This window comes from Marmota flaviventris, chromosome 18 (assembly GCF_047511675.1).
Source record: "Marmota flaviventris isolate mMarFla1 chromosome 18, mMarFla1.hap1, whole genome shotgun sequence".
NCBI classification, from domain to species: Eukaryota; Metazoa; Chordata; class Mammalia; order Rodentia; family Sciuridae; genus Marmota; species Marmota flaviventris.
This window is the reverse complement of record NC_092515.1, coordinates 4,796,406-4,815,093: the sequence shown is the minus strand read 5'-3', so window position 1 is coordinate 4,815,093 and position 18,688 is coordinate 4,796,406. Positions and strand designations below refer to the sequence as shown.

Genomic DNA, 18,688 nt, shown 5'->3' with positions numbered 1-18,688 from the left:
CAGGGCGCATCCCCCCACAACCAGGCAGGCAGTTTTACCAGCTTGTAGATGGGGCCACGTCCAATTTCCTCCAGTGAGTCGAGTCCCAGGACTTTTGCTGCAAACAGCTGCTGTCCTCCTCCCAGGACCCCTGAACTGGGAAGATGCTAGCTGGAGCCTCCACAGACCAAACACGTGGCCACAGCCCCCCCCAAGGAAAAAGCCCATGGAAGAAGGCAGAGCGGGGGGGCCCACAGGCCAGGCAAAGGATTGGGGGTAGACCAGCCAGCCTGGGGATCTCTGCTCCCAAAGCTGGGGACGTCAGAACTTTCAGCCAAATCCGGGCACTGGTGCTTCTCTCCCCCAGTAGGACAGCTGCAGAGGTGCCCATCCTGATTGCACCCCTCTGCCCTCTGCGCAACAGCCTCCTCCCTAACCTCCACGCCCACACACGTTACCTGCTCTGCCCAGCACCCGAAGGGGCAGAAGCCTCCCCAAGAAGCTTGATTTCAGTCTCAGCGTTTACAAGCCCTCCCTGGGCTTCTGGGAACGATGCTGACATACATTCGTGCTTTCTAACAAGAACCTCTCCAGAGCCCATGGATACAAAACCAAAACGAATAACCCACTGTAGAAATAAAGTCCAAGCCAATGAGGGCAGGCAAAGGACAGGCATCCGAGCTGGCTACCCGGAGGGAGCCACCACCACCACTTGTGTTTGGCAGAGGCTCCACACAGGCAGAAGAGGGGGTGAGCTATGTGGTGGCTAAGGGGCGGGCTTCGGGCACGCCTGTCGGAGGCCTTGGCGTAGCAGCAGTCTGCAGGCTAACCAGAGTGAGAAATCCTCTGGGACCCGGGAGGGGGCATATTTGACTTTCTCTGATTGGTCCCATGAGGGAAGCAGGGATGAAAATCCAGGAAGTTACCAGTTACTAATAATATTAATAATGTCAATTATTGATAGCTGTCAGTTATTCACGCCCTGGCCATTTGGGGTCAATCATTGCAGAAGTCCCTGCTGAGCTTCCTGGGCTGGCTGCTAGAGACAGGGGTCTGATCTCCTCGGAGCCTGACTTCTGGCAGTGGACTGGCAGCTGGGCTGGTTACTGGAGATGAGGATTGGCTTCCTGCTGCTGCAGATTGGTCATTGCTCATAGGTACACAGTCCTTCTTATCTGCTGGTTCTGCACCCTCAGATCAACCGATTGCTAATACAGATTTTTTTTTTTAATTGCATCTGTACTGAACACGGACAGGTTCTGTTTTATGATCATTATTACCTAAATGGCACAGCATAACAAATACACAGCATGACACTGCATTAGGTATTCTCAGTAATGTAGAGAGAGTTGAAAGTGCAGGAGGAAGCCCACAGGTTATGCAAATATGCAAATATTACACCACTCCACAGAAGGGACTTGAACCTCTGTGGATTTGGGTACCCATGATGGTATTAGAACCAGTCCCCCAGAAAAATCAAAGGACCACCATATTCGGCCCACTTTTAAAACGTCTCTGTAATCTGAAGAGACAAACCAAGCAACAGAATCAGATTCAGATACAATGCAGAGGTGTCCTAATCTCACAGGGAATCCCCCACCACACACACACACGTTTAAAAACTGATGCATTATAGTTGTACCTACTGGTGGGATTTCACAGGGAATCTAAAGATAACCACGATCCGTATGTGAAAGGGCCTGAAGAAAGAGGTAGGTAGCATTCGAGAGCAGAAAAGTAGCATGGGATGGTCTCGAAAAAACAGGACGGAGGTCAGGAACTAACAGAGATGGGTCTGGGAGGACAAAGCTCTGAGCGCTGCCCACCTCCACACCCAGGGTCTTGGAGAATTAAAATAGCACAAGTTCTGATTTATGAGCATGGTATATATTGTATTGTATATTGCTATTATTATTTCTCTCGCTGGTCTTTGAACGCAGCTACTCTGCTAAACGCACTTGCTAAGGCCCATAATCTGCGCGGTAGGATATCTGGGGTTCTCCCCACACAGGGTCTTGTTGAAAACAATGACGCTTTGTTTCTTCCCTTCCCATCCCGATTCCTTTTACTCTCTTCCTGCTTCACTGCGCCCTCTAGCCATTTCTGTACAGTACTGACCAGAGTGTGGACAGCAGACGTCCTTGTAGTTTTCCTGACCCTAGGGGAAAGTGTTGAATAACTGGAATCCCGTGCTGAGTAAGTACAGCGGGTCCCGCGCCACGCGCCAAAAAAATCTTCCAGTTCACGGTTGCATTCAGTTTGCTTGCGGCTTCTCCAAATATTTTAAATTCATTGATTGTGGTTTAAAATTTGGAGATCTTGTCCAATAATCCGAATGCTTTGCTTCCCTTGAAATATCTGAAGATCTGGGATCCAGCCCGACGGCGTTCCGCTGCAGCTGAAGGAACGGCCCGGCTCCCTCTGGTCCGGACTCCCCGCCCGGTGCCCGGTCCCCTGACTGAGCCCCGCCCCCTGCCCCCGGTCCCCTGTCCCCTGTCTGAGCGAAAGCTCAGGTGTCCTCTGCCCTGCTGCTTTGCTTACCCCAGGGCTACTGCACACACTTACGCCTGCCTTTGTCCTGTAGCCACTTGATCTTGCAACACCTGGGCAAATGGATGCACTGACTCATCAAACAAAAATTCTCCTTGTCGGAGATTTACGGTCTAACTCCGTTTCCCAGCAGGGGATTCTGCTCACGCGGAGGCAGGGAGCCCATCCAAGTCCAGGTGTGCCCCCTGCTGGACAAGAATCAGAGCTCCTGGGCAAGTCTTGAAAAGACCAAGCACTCCAGTGCAGACGCCCAGCTCCAGCACTGTTTTCGACAAACCATAAAGTATAAAAATAATAGAGCATTAAAAATTAAAAGGAGGCCGGACGCGGTGGCCCACGCCTATAATCCCAGTGGCTCTGGAGGCTGAGGCAGGAGGCTCAGCAAATTAGCAAGGTTCCTAAGCAACTCAGTCTCTTGAAAAAAAAGGAGACTTTTAAATGATCAACAAAACAAAAATAAGACAGAATAAACAAGAAAACCATACATGGACAACAATAAAGGAGAAAAATGATCATAGTGAAAAAGCCAAATCAAATCAGAGACCTAAGCTGAAATGCTTAGCACAAAAAACAAAATCAGTAGCTCAGAGTCCAGATTCACACAGGATGTGGACCAAAGGATGGAAATGATGAGCAGGAAGGGGGTCCCTGTGAAGGATTCCAGTTCATTAGAGAGTTTTGTGTTCACTTCCTTGCTTTTAACTGGAAAACTTGGAATAAACAAATGACTCCTCAGGAACTTGTAAATTATAAAAGTAGTCTCAAGAAAAGATGGACCTGTTAAAGAGACTGGGAAATGATACATGCTTACAGAATCTTATTAAATTATTTCAAAATATCAACAGGTCATTGTGATTCAACATAAAGAGAAAAAAAATGTTTTGCAGATCTTTGCAATTATGTGTACAGAGCCGGCATCACAGAAAATAAAATGTAACATGGTAACAGAAGAAGGGAAAATTGCAGATGAATCTCCCTGTGAATATCACCTGGAGAATTCCAAGCTGACAGGTGGCAACTGAAAACCTCCAGCAAGTTTTTGACATACCATGGCCAAATGCCGAGAATTACTCATATAGTTCAATGCTAGAAAATCCATTAAAATAGATCTTCAAACATAGACCAGAGGAAACTCTGCTGTGCAGGAGTTTGCTAGAGGCTGAAGGAGCATCTCTTAAAATTCAGGCACCTTTCCCAACAGAAGCCTCCTGAAATAAAATCATCTCCTTAATTTAGGATGGCACCTACCTACCTATCTAGTTGCAAAAAACCGAAAGCAAGTTAAATGCTTCTGAGTAAACGTGGCTCGGTTCCACCCTAGGATTGAGCCACTTGCTTCTGCCATCTCCACCCAGCCCCAGAGCAATCTCATCCAGCCCAAGACTGTAAACACTATCCAACTCTTGCTCACCCCCAAGTACGGCTCTTCATCTTGCTTCCTTCCCTAGAGTTCCAGACCCACTCATTTAACTGCCTGCCCAAATACCTATAGGTGACTTAAACTCGTCCCGTGGAAACCTTGCTCTAGATTTCCACTCCAAGCCTGTCCCCTGCCTCAGTAAATGTTAGCTGCATTTTCCAGCAGCTCAGGCCAAAGCTTTTGAAGTCGCGCTCGCTTCTCCTCCTCTTTACCCCACTTCCACTCAGAAACCCTCTCAGCTTGACATCAAAGTCGATCCAGGACCACCACACTGTTCCTGTCCCTGCTCCTCCCCTTCCCTCCCGGCCCCGCCCCTTCTCCCCCCTTTTCTACCTTTCCTAACCAGTACAGCCTTAGAGCCCGCAGGTATTAAAGATCAAGGTGGGCTGTATGCAGTTGGGTGTCCCCAAAAGAGTGTGATGGTTTCTATCCAAGAACATCAGAGAGGAGCATCAGAACTCAAGCAGGGAGGGCATTTGGGTGTGGGTGCACTCAGGGATGGCCCTGTGGGGGTGTCAGAGCTCCAGGAGGGTGCTGTGGGAGCCTCCTGGGGATGGTGAAGGGCGTCCAGGCAAGGGGAAGCAGAGCCTCGCAGGACCAGGTCAGCAGCCATGCAGGGAGGAGCAGCAGCTAGTGACAGCCATGGGGAAAAAGAAATGAGCAAACATATGCCAATAATGGGAAACTAGTTTCTTGAAGAAGGTATTGACACACATGGAAAGACAGAAAACCAGAAGGACCCCTATGTTGGTGGCCTGGAATGAACTTGTGGATTTCAATATTTGTTTCAGGAATGAATGGGAAGCAGAGATGGCTTCTCACAGTCAGGAACAGCAGAAAGAAGGGCACCCAATACCACGACCGTTACTTCACATTCCAAGGTTGGGGGGGTTAACTTAAGCCAATTTGGGTTAACCTAAGCCAAAAAAGAGAAGCCATTCATGGGACATTGGCATCTGACAGATCGCAGGTGCTAAAGTTCCAAGTGCAGAAAGTGGGTCAGAATCTAAGGAAACAACGACGGGAGAACCACGGCCCAGTTGACCCAGGGACAGCCTCATTCAGGGTCAAGGCCACCAAAGTGAGCACAGAGCCCTTCTCCACGTCCACAAAGCCTCAGGGTGAGCTCAGGCACACACCTGCATGCCACCTGCACGCCACCTGCACGCCACCTGCAAGGTCCCTGCAAAAGCAAAATCTAGCTCTGGGGTCCTCAGTGGGGAGACATAGGAATCTCACCATGATGGGGTCCTCAGGGGAACACAGTCTAGGGGTGCACCGTGAACATCATTCTCAAACAACCAAATCAAAACTCTAAGTACTGGAAAGGATTATTCTATGCAATTAGTATGTATATACTTTTATATTATGTGCAATTGGTATGATTATATACCTAGAAAATTCAAAGTTAACTGGGAAAATGACTAGAGGCAACACAATAACCCATTCAAGTGTCAGGTTACAGCAGAGTTTTTAATTCAGCATTGTTGCCATTGGAACTGGACAGTACTTGGTTGTGGGGGAGAGGGGGATGCCCTGTACATGGTAGGGTGCCTAGCACACCCCTGGCTTCACGCAGTAGACACCAGGAGCACCCTTGCCCTCACCCAGTTGTGGCAAACACAAAGGTCCAGACTTGCAAATCACCCCAAGTTGATGTAAAATTAATTTATGAAAATCAATGACCTAAAAAATGAACCATGGAAAATTTCAATGCAAAATAATTTATATTTAAATCATCTCAAAATCATGTGAACCCATCTGGAATGGCTTTGTGTATGGTGTGAGACAGGGATCGAATTCTACTTGTTGATTCATTATAAGATCCTGATTAGTATGCAGAGCTGTGTCTGCTAATTCAAACAACTTGGTTATGAATTCTAAGATTTTTCTGTAAATTCTTGGGTTTTTTAGGTAGATGATCATATTGTCTGTGAAAGTTGACAGTCCCGTCTTTTCGTGGCTCTTATTTATACTGCACCTTCATTTCCTGTCCAGGTACCTTTCCTGGCACTTGCAGAGCAATGGCTCCTGTGGGACTCTGCCTCGCTCTGAGGATTCACGCGTAGACTTCCGGGTCTCACCACTACTGCCAATGACTGACGTTTCTTTAGCAGTGGAGATTACTGTATTCTATTGTTGCTTGATACATTTTCTTCTAGGTATTCTGCAATACTGATTTTGATTTTCTCTTTGGTCTATTGTCAGAGAATGCCTTTTCCCCATTTTTGCTCTGAGTTTTACTGTTTTGCTCCATAGCTCCATGATTCTCATGTATAGTGTGTCTAGTAGTGCTTTTTACAATGATGGCCATGTTCTCTCTGCTGTCCAGTGCCGTGGCCACTGGCCGCAGGTCGCTTTTGAGCACCTGAAGTGTGCCTGATAAGACTGAGCAAAAACATTTTTCTTTTGGTACCTGGGGATTGAACCCCGGGGTCCTTAACCAGTGAGACGCTCCTCTAGCCTTTTTTAATATTACATTTAGACATAGAGTCTTGCTAAGTTCTTTAGGGCCTCACTAAGTTGCTGGGGCTGGCTTTGAACTTGCAATCCTCCTGCCTCAGCCTCCGGAGCCACTGGGATTATAGGCCAATGAAAATTACCACCACACCCACCTGAGCAAATACATTTCTGCTATGACGTATTCACCTATTGATATTTAAATCAATTTAACTTGCTAATTTTGGTTTACTATTCACACCATATTTGCCTGATTAACTTCTGTTGAGTTTTGGTATAAATTTTACATTAGCCTCCAAAAATAAGCAAAGCATTTGGAGAAGAAGGGATTCTTTGTTTCTCCCTTGAGTTTTGATACGATTTGCTGGTTAAACCCTTGGGACCTAGAGTTTTCCTTGTGAGATGATTTTTACCTGATTCTTCTCTACAGTTATAAAACCATTCAGGTTTTCTGTATTTTTCTGACGTTGTTATCCTAAATACTTTAGAAATTCATGTCTATCTATTTTAGAAAACTTATACATTTAATCTAAATTTCAAAGGCATTTATATAAAATTGTTTAAAACATTATTTTCTTATTTTTCAATGCATGCAATATCTGTGGCTATATCCTTTTATGTTCGTGACATTAGCCAAATGTGCCTTCTATCTTTTCATTGAGATTAGACTCACTAGAGGTTTATCAATTTATTACTCTTTCAAAGAAAAGAGCTCTGTTGATTCTGGTTTATGGGTTTTAAAATTTTTATTATTTACTTATTATTTCTTTCTACTTTATTTTTATTTATCCCTTGAGAAGAAATGCCTAATTTAATCTGGCTTATTTGTCTTCCAATAATAAGCATTTTAAGCTATTAATACCCTCAAACTGTTTTCTAGTCTCCAATATGACTGCATAGTTGACCCAAGAATTTCTAAAGTGATTTATTAATTTCCAAACCTTCAAGATCCAATCATCTTTTAAAATTTCTACCTTAACTGGAAAGTGTTCATAAAATACACTTTCTATGCTGTGAACCTTGTGAATAAAGTTGAGATTTTTCTCTGTGGCTCAGTCTCTGGTCAATGTTTATAATAGTCCTCATGAACTTTAATAACACATGAAAGATGATGGATATTTACAGATTAAAAATAATGTATGTATCTGACAGTTACGAGTACAATGTCTGTCTTTTGCTTACATCAATTTATTAATGATATTGTTTAGATTTTCTATATATTCACTGATTTTTTTCATGTTCAATTTACTCATTAAAGAGAAATATGTTAAAAACTCACCACTGTGATTTTTATTTCTTTTTGTAGTTCTGTCAACTTTTGTTTTATACATTTGGGGAGCTGCGATTCAGTGTGTACCAAATGAGTATTTTAATACTCTGATGAGCTGAGACTTTTATTGTTGTGATACTACCTTTTTTTTTTGTTTTTGTTTTTGAGGTGCTGGGAATTGAACCCAGGGCCTCGTGCATGCCAGGCAAGCCCTCTACCCCTGAGCTACACCCCCAACCCTGACACGACCCTCTCTACAGTCTATTTAGCAGACCTTACTACGTCCCTCAGCTCCTCTGGTGGCCACTTGCCACTCTGTTATCTTTTCAGTCCAACATTCCTGTACCTTTACATTTTAGATGTGTCCTGTGAAAAGCGTACATTTGGATTTTGAGGGGGGTTCAACCTGGCAAACTGATTTTAACAGAACCCTTATGCTACATTTAATGCAAGTACTAACATATTTGGGGTTAAATACTCCATTTTCAGTGATTCCCTTTTTATTTCCTCCTCCCTTCTGGCCTAGGATTGGGTGGCTGGGCTAAAATTTTTCCTTCCTATTTAATCTCTCTTCTATTAGTTCAGAACTTTTATACTCTAAATTTGTTTGTTATCCTAAAATTATAATGCACACACTTAACAATCTGCAGCTAATTTATTTAAACTTCTCCAAGATAGGACATTAGAACACTTTAATTTTTTTGTGCATCTCCGATATATTACTGTTTCTCTTACTTTATACCCACCCTGCGGTTTAGCCCCCTAGTCATTGTTAGTGTGTTGTGAGTGCTCAGATTGTTACCAGTGGTGGAATAAGACAGAGGGCAAGGTACTGGGAGATTAAGTGACACTCAGTCACCTTGGTGACAAAGGCCACCATGAAGACCATATGGCCTACAGTATGCCTCTGACCGACTTGGAGACCAATAAAAAGAAAGATAAGGCCTGGCACGGTGGCACTTACCTGTAATCCCAGCAGCTCTGGAAGCTGAAGCAGGAGGGTCGTGAGTTCAAAGCCAGCCTCAGGAAAAGTGAGTTGCTAAGCAACTCAGTGAGACCCCCGTCTCTAAATAAAATAAAGGCGCTAGGGATGTGGCTCAGTGGTTGAGTGCCTCTGAGTTCAATCCCTGGTACAGAAAGAAAGAAAGATAAGCTCAGACCTCGCATTCCCATCTCAAGACACAGGTGGCAGATGTCAGAAAGCCTCTGTGGTACCTTGGAAGAGTCCCTTATCTTTACCGTGATGGCGGCTGAAGGGGGAGCCCCAAGGGTCCCCCACACTGAATCAGAAATGAACGTGGAGGACAGAGAAGTGAAATTATGTCCCATCACCCAGAAGCCAATGAGTCAATGTCATGGGGGAAGGACTTACTGAAGGCTCAGCTGTGGTGCCATCTGGGGGACCCAGGGAGGGGCAGGGTGGGGTCCACAGAACAGCATTTGCCCTAAACCACCTCCGGTGCACTGTAGCATTTCCAGAGCCCGAATACACAGTGTCCAGACTGAGAAGTGGAAGCAGGACTGGCCCTTCTTGCTTATTCCACCTGGAAGTAGAATGTACAGGAGGCCATTGGTCTGGCTCAGTCCCCACACTCGACCCAGCAGACCAGACCAAAATGGCATCACTCACGCTAAAGTTCCACGTCGCCAAGCCAAAACCAAACTGTTGATCTGACCTTCTGAATAATTAGGAGAGACAGATAATAGCCAAATCCCTAACAGGCCAGCGCTAGCTGGCACCACCAGGAAGCCCCCTCCTTTAACCTTTACGAGGAAAGTAACTTTGAAGCAGCAAAACCACTTTTTGTCTGTCTCTGCTTTCCTCAGCCCTCCCGTCTATAAAACCAGCCTCCTGTGCTCTCATGGGATCGCTCGTTCTATTTTGAAGAATAAAGTGTTGTCCGATTCTAGAAGCGCAAATGGAGCCAATCGAGAGCTTTGACTTTGTTAAGATCTTTACGTTTCTTTCAGCCTGTGTTTTGAGACACCTAATTTCATGCTTAGCCGTTTACGCTTCCTGAATTGCAACCTTGGAGCGGGTGGGTTTGGGCTCCTAGTGCCTTCAGGAGAAACACTTGTCCCAGAGGACACAGTCTTGGTTCCTTGAAGAGGGAGCAGAGAGAGCCTCTGGGCCATCCGGGGAGAGTCGTGATGCTGGACCAAAGGCAGAGGGAGGGCCCTGGCTACTGGGCTAGGGTGACTGGTCCGGTTACTAAGAGGAAATTGGGTTGCTGCTACACCAGGGGATGAAGGAGAATTAGAAGTGGACCCAGAGTATTCCCTGGGCAATCTCTTCACACCTCCATCTCCAAATAACGCCCACGGGACCCTGTGGCAGGATGATAAGAGGAAGCACTGATGACTTGGGTCCTTGGAGTCACCCTGACATTTTCATCTCAGTGTCTCCTGTGACAAGCACAGTGGTGGCTTAGTTAGGAGCGTAACTCAGAGGGCCTCACTCCACTGTGACAGCTGAGCTCCTGGGATGGCGCCCCTGTGTGTTAGACAGGTGAGCTTCTCTGTCTGAACAAAGGACAAGGACGGTGCTAAATGGCAAGGAGGCACGAACCCTCCGGTCTGCTAGTCACTCTTCTCTGCTCGGTGTTCCCAGGAAGGCTGGCCTCTCAGGACTGTGTCCTTGGCCTCCCCTTGCCTTCTGGGATTAGCAGGAGGCAGCGCTGGGCTTTTGGAAAGGCAGGGTTTTTAGTCCCCTGGGTCCCTCCCCACAGTCCTGGCTGCAGCTGCACTGTCCTGTGTCCACAAGCTGGACTGGTACCCACACTCCTTCCTGCCTCAGGTCCCGTCCTTTTTCCCTGCCCATCAGGTCCAGGTGGTCATGGCTGCCCACCACTGCCTGTCCCGTTGAGCCCCTTCATGCCACCTGCACGTGGTTTCTAGTCCTTTCTTTGATCTATGTTCCCTTAAGTCCTTGGAGTGCCCTTGATTTCTGCAGAGGTCCAGACTCCTGTGCTAGCACACTTCCTTGGTGCTTTGCCTGAGCCCATCTGTCTGGGATCCTTTTCCTTCTGCCACTGAAGAACCTTCTTCCGGAGGCTCCCGTGTGCCATGTTGCCAGCTTGGTACCTTCCAGGAGACTGCTGAAGACTCTGCAGTTCATTTTCTGTCGTCAGAATAAGCAAATGCTCCCGGGTCTGAGCAGCTTCCAGTGCCCTGTGTGCTTCTCCAAGTTCTCACTTTCTAAATCTCAGCTGGGAAATTCCTCCCCAGAGGAGCGTCTCTGTCGTGATCTTAAAGGCTCCCTTAACGTGTAAACGTTCTTTGGGTTTTTGTGAAGACCCTTTTAGTCCTCTAACCAACACTCGTAACTGTCTTCGCAGAAGGGTTGATTCACCTGGTGCAACACTGTCAAAAATGAGAAAGTCCTGCCCTCTCGTTTTTTTTCCCTAAGATTTTTGCACACACTTGACACATCACATAATCACTTGGGTAGAATCTGTCCTTAAATCTTGGATGAGAAATAGGACAATAGAACAATCCAACTGACCTTCAAGATCTCAAAATCATACAAGCTATCCACTGTTACGTAACAAATCACCCCAGAATTAAGCAGCTTACAACGGCACACATTCATCATCCTATAGTTTCTGTGGGTCGGGAATCTGGCATAGCTTAGTTTGATCCTCTGCTCACAGTTCCTCACCAGGCAGGCATGCTGACTTGGGGTCCCCATCTCCCCTGAAGATGCTACTGGAGAATGACCCATTTCCAAGCTCACACACTGGTCTGTGGCACCATTTGTTTCCTCATGAGGTATTGGAATGAGAACTTTGGCTCCTTTCTGGCTGTTGGCCAAGGGCTTCCCTCAGTGTCTTGACACATAGGCATTTCCAAAATGGCAGCTCACAATATAACCACGTACTTCATTAATCATTCATATGTGAAAAACCAGGGAGCCCAAAGAGTTTGCCAACAAGACAGAGGTCACAGCCCTTGGTAATCCAATCTCGGCAATGACATCCCATCCCTTGCCATGTTCCAGGTTATACTCAAGTCAGCAGGGCCAGTGTGTACTTGGGGAGATTGCCTAAAGGAATGAATGACCACCAGGAAGTGGAGATCACTGGGAACATTCTGGAAGGCTGACAACATTGTGAATATGATGCCTCGGTTTCCATCCCTATCTCAACTTTCAAGAGCTGCACGCCTATTTCAGCACCTTAGTGGAAGCAGAATAGCAAAGCTTCTATAGCATGCATCATGTACTTCCACTCTCTGAGCATGTCGGTCTGAGGCTTCTTCAGGAAGTTCGCCAAAGAAACCATGTTTTCCACAAGTACCTCTGGCCATCGGTAAGTCCTGCTACGTGGGGATTCTCTTCTGCAGAGTATACTGTCTCCTTTTTGTGCGGGTAGCTCTTTGAACATAGAAGACCTGCTTCGCCATGCTGCTCGGATGCTGTGGGAAGGCCATGCCCAAGTCTCCCTTAGGTCATGAGTCAATTTTGGTTGAAGAATAATCAGATGTGATGTGACCATCTTTCTGATAATGACCAGCAATTCTTCTGCCCGATGCTGCTGTCTATTTCTGGACACAACTGAAGAGAGAACAAATCATAATATGCTTGTAATTTCTAATTCACTCAGCCTCTTTCTTATTCCATCATCAATGATGATTTTCCTTTCCATGTACATCCATGATTCATACGTGCTGTGTTGTCCATTACGGGCGAGACTCAGAAATATCGCAGCAACAAGCAGAGTCACAGTTAAGGTAGTCATAAATCAACTAAAAAGGCACCTCATTGTTTAATGCCCAAATGTTTCACATACAAGATCCTGAGGCAGTACATACAGTAATTCTATGTATAATTTAAATAACACTTTTTCAAAACACGTTTTCCAGAAAGAATAATTTTTTAAAACATGATTTCCAGAAAGAACGTTTAAGAATCATAGCTCATGCAAATTTTGAAAATTCCTCATCTTCTACTTCTGAAAACGGTGGTCAGTAGTATGCAGCAAACTTGACAGTTTCGATTTAAGGTTTTAGCTTCAATGGACTCAAAACTATAAAGAATGTAGTTTTAAAAGTATTCTTTTAAAAATCTGTTGTTTTGAAGTTTGATTAGTGAGAACAAAATGCGTTTGAGGCACCTCATTCCCCAAACTTTCCTGTTTCTTTTATGCTCTCTGTATTCGTTACAATGTCTGGATCAAAGATGATTTTTCATAGAAGTTGCTGTACATGATATTAGAGGGTTTTACTTCCACTTCAAGAAATTTTAGCCAACAAAGTCATCCATCTTTTTAAAATTCATCTTCAGATACATAAAGAACTTTCAAATAACATCTTTTCTTAAAAGATGTACATCCCAAAAGGAATTAAATGATTAAAAAATTAAATACAGTTATTAAAGATTATTTCCTTTAGTAATATGAAAGCTGGAATGCCAAACCATTGTACAAAGGCTGCCTAGCGCAAACACGAGGTCTGGGTTTCTGTCTTCTCTAGTCTTTACTGTTCTGCCTTGTGTTATCATTTACAGTTTTTATATCCACGTGTTGGTTCCAAGAGGAGAAAATATTCTTCCTAATTACAGTATCTAATTGAGTCACCCTTACTATTGATATCATTATTGATATATCAATGTATACCTACACACACACACACCACTCTGTTTTATTTCATGAGTTGTTTGATTATGTGGAAGTTGTTCATTGTTCCTGGGTGTCAAAGACATGGCATAGAGGGTGGACTGCCCCCTCTGGACATGAGTACTGTCCATGCAGTTGCTGGGAGTATTGGTGACTGGGAGCCTGCAGTTGAGTCCTCCCTCACAAAGACCCCCTTCGGAGCAAGGGAGCTGCCTGACGGAGGTCACAGCCCCTTTCCGGTCAGCACACATCCAGTGATGGGTCTACTGAGTCAAAACAAGCAGGAGGCCATGAGCCTAAGGCTGGCTGCCCTTTGAGTTCCCTAACAAACCACCTAACTTAGTATGCAAACAAGAGAAAAGCTAACAGTCTTAGTCCATTTTGTGCTACTAAACAGAATATCACAGACTGGGCCATTTATTTTGTTAAAAAAAAGAATTTCTTTCTCACAGTTCTGGAGTCTGGGAAGCCCAATAGCAAGGTGCCAACATCTGGCCAGGGCCTTCTTGCTTCATCATCACTCGGAGGAAGGTAAGAGGGTAAGAAAGACCAGGGAAATTGAACCTGTGACCTCAAGCTCTTTTATTTTGTTTATTTAGTTTTTGTATGCAGCACTGGGGATCAAACCCAGAGCCTCAGGCATGCTAGGCAAGCACTCTACCACTGAGCCACAACCCCAAGCCCTTTTATAATCAGTATAAACTTATCCATGAGGATGAATTTCTCATGACCTAAACACCTCCCACCAGGCCCACCTATCAACTCTGTTGCATTGGGAATTAACCTTGCAAAACATGTGTTTTGGGGGGATACGCTCACCATAGCACTAACTTGGCAGTAATATTGTAACAAACAGCCAAGCTTCAGGGGATCACAGGCAGATAATTGATCAGACCTGCTGAATCAATGCAAATGGTTAACCATACCACGCCCAAGCAAGGCAGAAACTAGGCTGTAGCCAATCAAGTGATTTCTGTTTTGCTTCTGTGTTCAGGCTTTGAAATTTCTCTGCTAACACTGCTGGACAGAGCTCTTTGAACCTCTTCTGGTTCTGAGAGCTGCCCAACTCATGAATCATTCTTTGCTCATATTAACTCTGCTAAAGTTTAATTGGCCTAAAGAGTTTTGTTTAACAGGTCAATGAGCAGTATAAGGCCTAGCTATATTGTTCCAATTCAGGATGCGTCTGTGGAGCCATCCAGCTCCCCAGCTCCCTATGGGATTGGTTGAGGCCTTTACTATAAGTGCACACCATTCAACCTCTCCTTGGCTCACCTGTTTGCTCCCCTACACAAGTGAATTCTGAGGGCTCCCCCAATTAATTTGCTGAACTCTAATCTACTTCAGAGTCATTCTCCTGAAGAACCCACCTGCATCCTGCTGGCTTTCACAATCATTAATTATTTCAGCCTCTTACTCCTGTAATTATGTAATTACACACACACACACACACACACTTCAACTGAATGATAAAATTTGACCTTGAACAGACAATGATTTCTTCTCCAAGTTACATTAGAATGCTTACATTTGAAAGTGACTATTAATATATTGACAGTAGATAGGAACAACACGACTTGTTCTCATTTCTAATGTTATTGTTCAATAGAAATTTATTCTCTTACAGTTGTGGAGGATGGGATTTGGAAATCAAGGAGGCTGGTAGGAATCCTTTCTGCTCCATGGCATGTAGACGCCTCGCTCCAGTCTGCATCTTCACGTGGTCTTCTTTCCAATGTCTCTTCTGTGTCTTCAAACAGTCGACGCCCTCATCACTGGGAATACATTGCAAGACTCACGGTGGATCTGAAACCACAGATAGTCCTGAATCCTAGGTAGACTCTTTTTTCTCTGTACATAGTTATTATAAAGTTTAACTTGTAAATTGAACGCCGCAAGAGATCAACAATAATAAAAACAGAATAATTACAACAATATACTATATTAAAAGTCATGTGAATGTGGGCTTTCTTTCAAAATTAGTAGGTATGGCCCATTGCAAAGAGGAAGGCTGTGGGGAGACCCTCCCCAAATAACCACACCCATCTCCCAGGCTCCTTGACCAGAAGAGATAATGGGAATGGGATTTGTCATTCACCAAAACAAAAATGATGCCTCCATCTCCAATTCCTACAAGTCCACAGGAGCAAGTGACCATTTTGGATTATTTAATAGTGCCATGGAAGCATCTGTGGCCTTTGGATCATCTGCGTTTTTATGTTCTGCTGGTCTGAGGATTATCCCACCTGTAAGGATTATGTGCTGCTCAAGGATTACCCTGGGTTTGGATTTGATCTCTCATTCGAGGAGGATTCTGCATTACTTTGATGTTCTTTATGACCCACTGCCTCCTGTTTCATGGTATCAATGTCAGAGTCCTAAACTCAGACCTAGTTTGGAACAGGTTCAGGGTGTCTTCCTGTTTAGCTGTTCCCATTTCAGAAATTTGGGGACGGCCTTGTGAAGGGCAGAAAATTTCTATTTTCCATTGGAGTATGGTTCCAACCCAGGAACAAGAATGGTGGCACTTGGGTGTCAAGAGAATAGCAGTCTCTATGTGTAAGGGCTGTGGGAATTACGGCTGTAGGGAGGCAGAGAAGGTCTAGTATGCCTGTGAGCCAATGTCTGCCAGGAATGCCAGCCTCGAGTCTCAGAGGGATGGGAGTGAGGGGTCCCTGAGTCCCCAGGGCTGATGGGAGTGTCTCAGTCTTTGTGGAAATTGTTACAGCTGAGGCTCACATGCTGAGGGATTTGGAACTGTATACATTAGAGAATGGTGGCAAAAGTAGTCTCCATGACTTACCAACTGATAGGAATGGAGGCCTCACGTTTCAGGAAGTTATGGGAATGATGTTCTCTTATCCCAGGGACTTCATCAAAGTTCCAGCACAACCCATCCCCCTATTCATTCACTTATCATTTTCCTGAGACCCTGCTCTGAGCCACACCTATGTTGGGTGATATTTTGAAGATGCAGAGATGACTCAGACCTAGACTGTGCCCTCAGTGTATTCCCAGAGACAGACCCAGACACTGAAATCACAACACACCAGGATCAGGGCAGGACAAGGTCAGCATGGTTGTGCAGCTGCTGTCCTGTCCTGACCACAGGGCATGTAAGGTGAGTGCAGAGGGACAGAATTCCAGATACCAAAGTACAGGGTCTGACAAAGGGTCCTTTGGAATCACACGTGAATTTGTGGGCATGACAAGTCCACATGTGCACAACATCAAGCCCTAGAAGTAGCACATTTTCACAGAGGAAGAACCCCCACCCCAAGTCAGAGAGGCCTGGGTTCAAGTCTCCAGCTCTGTCACTGACTTTGTAAGTTTGGGCAACTCATTATTCAGAACCTCAAGTCCCTTGTTCTTACATGGAAATAATAACTGTTTCTAATAACATGATGGCCATGTGAAAAATTATGTAATGCATAGCAAATACTTAGTGTAGGGACTGCCCTTAGCAGTCATTCAATAAGGGTATGGGTTCTCACATTATTATTTCTGTCATCCAAGTATTCCCCCCTTACCATGGGGGGAACACGATATGTTCCAAGACCCCCAATAGACATCTAAAACCTTGGATAGTACCAAATGCTCTATGTTTTCTTTTTTCTATACATGCATACATATGATAAAGTTTAATTCACAAATTATGTACAGTTAAGAGCTTAACAACAATCATAGAACAATTATAACAATATTTTGTAATAAAATTACCAGCATCACTATCCTTGTACTTGGGGACCACGATTAAGTATAATAAGGCTTGTGTAAAACACAACCCTGAAGTATCACAAAAGGCAATCTGCTAACTCAATCTGAAACAGCTACTGAAAGTCTGAATGGGCATGTGGCATACACAGGGGGATACACCTGTCCACAGGATGACAGAGGTTCCGGAAATGATGGTGCAAGATTTCGTTACACTGCCTGGATGAACGCACGATTTAGAACTTGTCAATTATTTCTGGAATTTTCTGTGTATAATGTTTCAAATTATAGTTCATTGTGGATACCTGAAACTTTGGAAAATGGAACTAAATAAGGGGGCACCACTGTAGTAATTATAAAAAAAATTAAAACATCTGGAGGTATTTATCAAATAGCTGGTTTCAGAGGCTTAAAAAACACTGAATGGAATCAATTTTAAAAAAACACACAAACCAGAAGATTTGAATAGGCAATATTCATTAGTTTCAACTCCCAGTCTCTCAACTGATTGCATGAATTATGGATAAATAAAGGGAATACTATAGAGCCATTTAAACAAACGAGGGAGCTCTAATGGCATGGATGTGGGTGAATCTTTGGGGCATAGTGTTTTTTTTTTTTTTTTTTTTTTTTTTTTTTTTTTTTTAAGCAAGGTGCAGAATAACGTGATTCCATCTAGGGACAAGAAAGAGGAGGATGGTATAACATATTGCATAGGTGTAAGAATTCCTCTGGAAAAAATGCGCAGGAAATTTGTAAGCATAAGTTGTCCCCAGAGAACTGGATGTCTGGGGGCACGGTGGGAGGAAGCCCTAGAACCATAAATCTATACTGCCTGAATGTCCTCCCGAAATGTGCCCAGCCCCTAACGTTCCCCTAGGTTCTAAGCTGCCCACAGCGTCGTCTTCTCTCTCCTCCACCCTCTTCTTGGTCCTGGTTCCCCGCTGGGAACAACTCCCATCCCCTGGCTCCTCACCCTCACCCACAACCCAGCAGTGCCCAGTCCCTCGGGGTCCTCTCTGCCCGCTGGTCCTACCCCATCCATCTCTCCCCGTCCCTCCCCTTGCTCACAACCCTCCGTGGCTCCCTGTCACTCTGGGAAGACTAAGTTCCCAGCCTGGCCTTGGACACGCTGAGAACGGCCCCGCCCACTCACCCCAGCTTCTTCTACGCTCCTTGGCTCCCGGCCCCTACCGCTCTAGTCAGACTTGACTGCTTTGTTGTCCTCCGGAATCACCTTGGTTTCCTGCCTTTGGGCCTTTGCTTAAGCTGTGCCCTGGGCCTGGAACGCCCTTACTGCTGCCCCTCTCAACAATTCAGGTCTAACTTCTGGTTCTCGGAGGTCACGCCACAACCACGCCTTCTCTGGAGGTCCCCCCTGGTGGACCTGCCGCGAGGATTCCTTCCGCCCCGGCTCTCTCAGCCTCTGGTCTCGCCCTCGGTCACACCCCATCACCCCGGAATGGGACTGTCTGCGGCTGGGTCTGTCTCTCCCATCGCACCGTGAGCTCCCGCTGCAAGGGCACGTTTGGGTCTGATTCACCTTCGAGTCCCCAGTGGGGGGCGGGGGTGCCGAACCTCAGCGAGGGGAGGGAGGCTGGGAGAGCCGAGAGGGAGCGGGAACTGCAGACCCTGCCTGGGGAAGGAGGAGGCCGGAGAAGGGGAGGACGGAGCCCCGGG

At 45.4% G+C, this 18,688-nt stretch overlaps 1 non-coding gene across 1 annotated transcript; it reads right to left on the bottom strand.

Moving 5' to 3' along the window:
* Nucleotides 1-7,842: 7,842 nt before the first annotated feature.
* On the bottom strand, nt 7,843-7,915 carry Trnaa-ggc (transfer RNA alanine (anticodon GGC)). The gene has a single exon. It is a non-coding gene; the product is annotated as a tRNA-Ala (tRNA).
* Between the last annotated feature and the right edge of the window lie 10,773 nt (nt 7,916-18,688).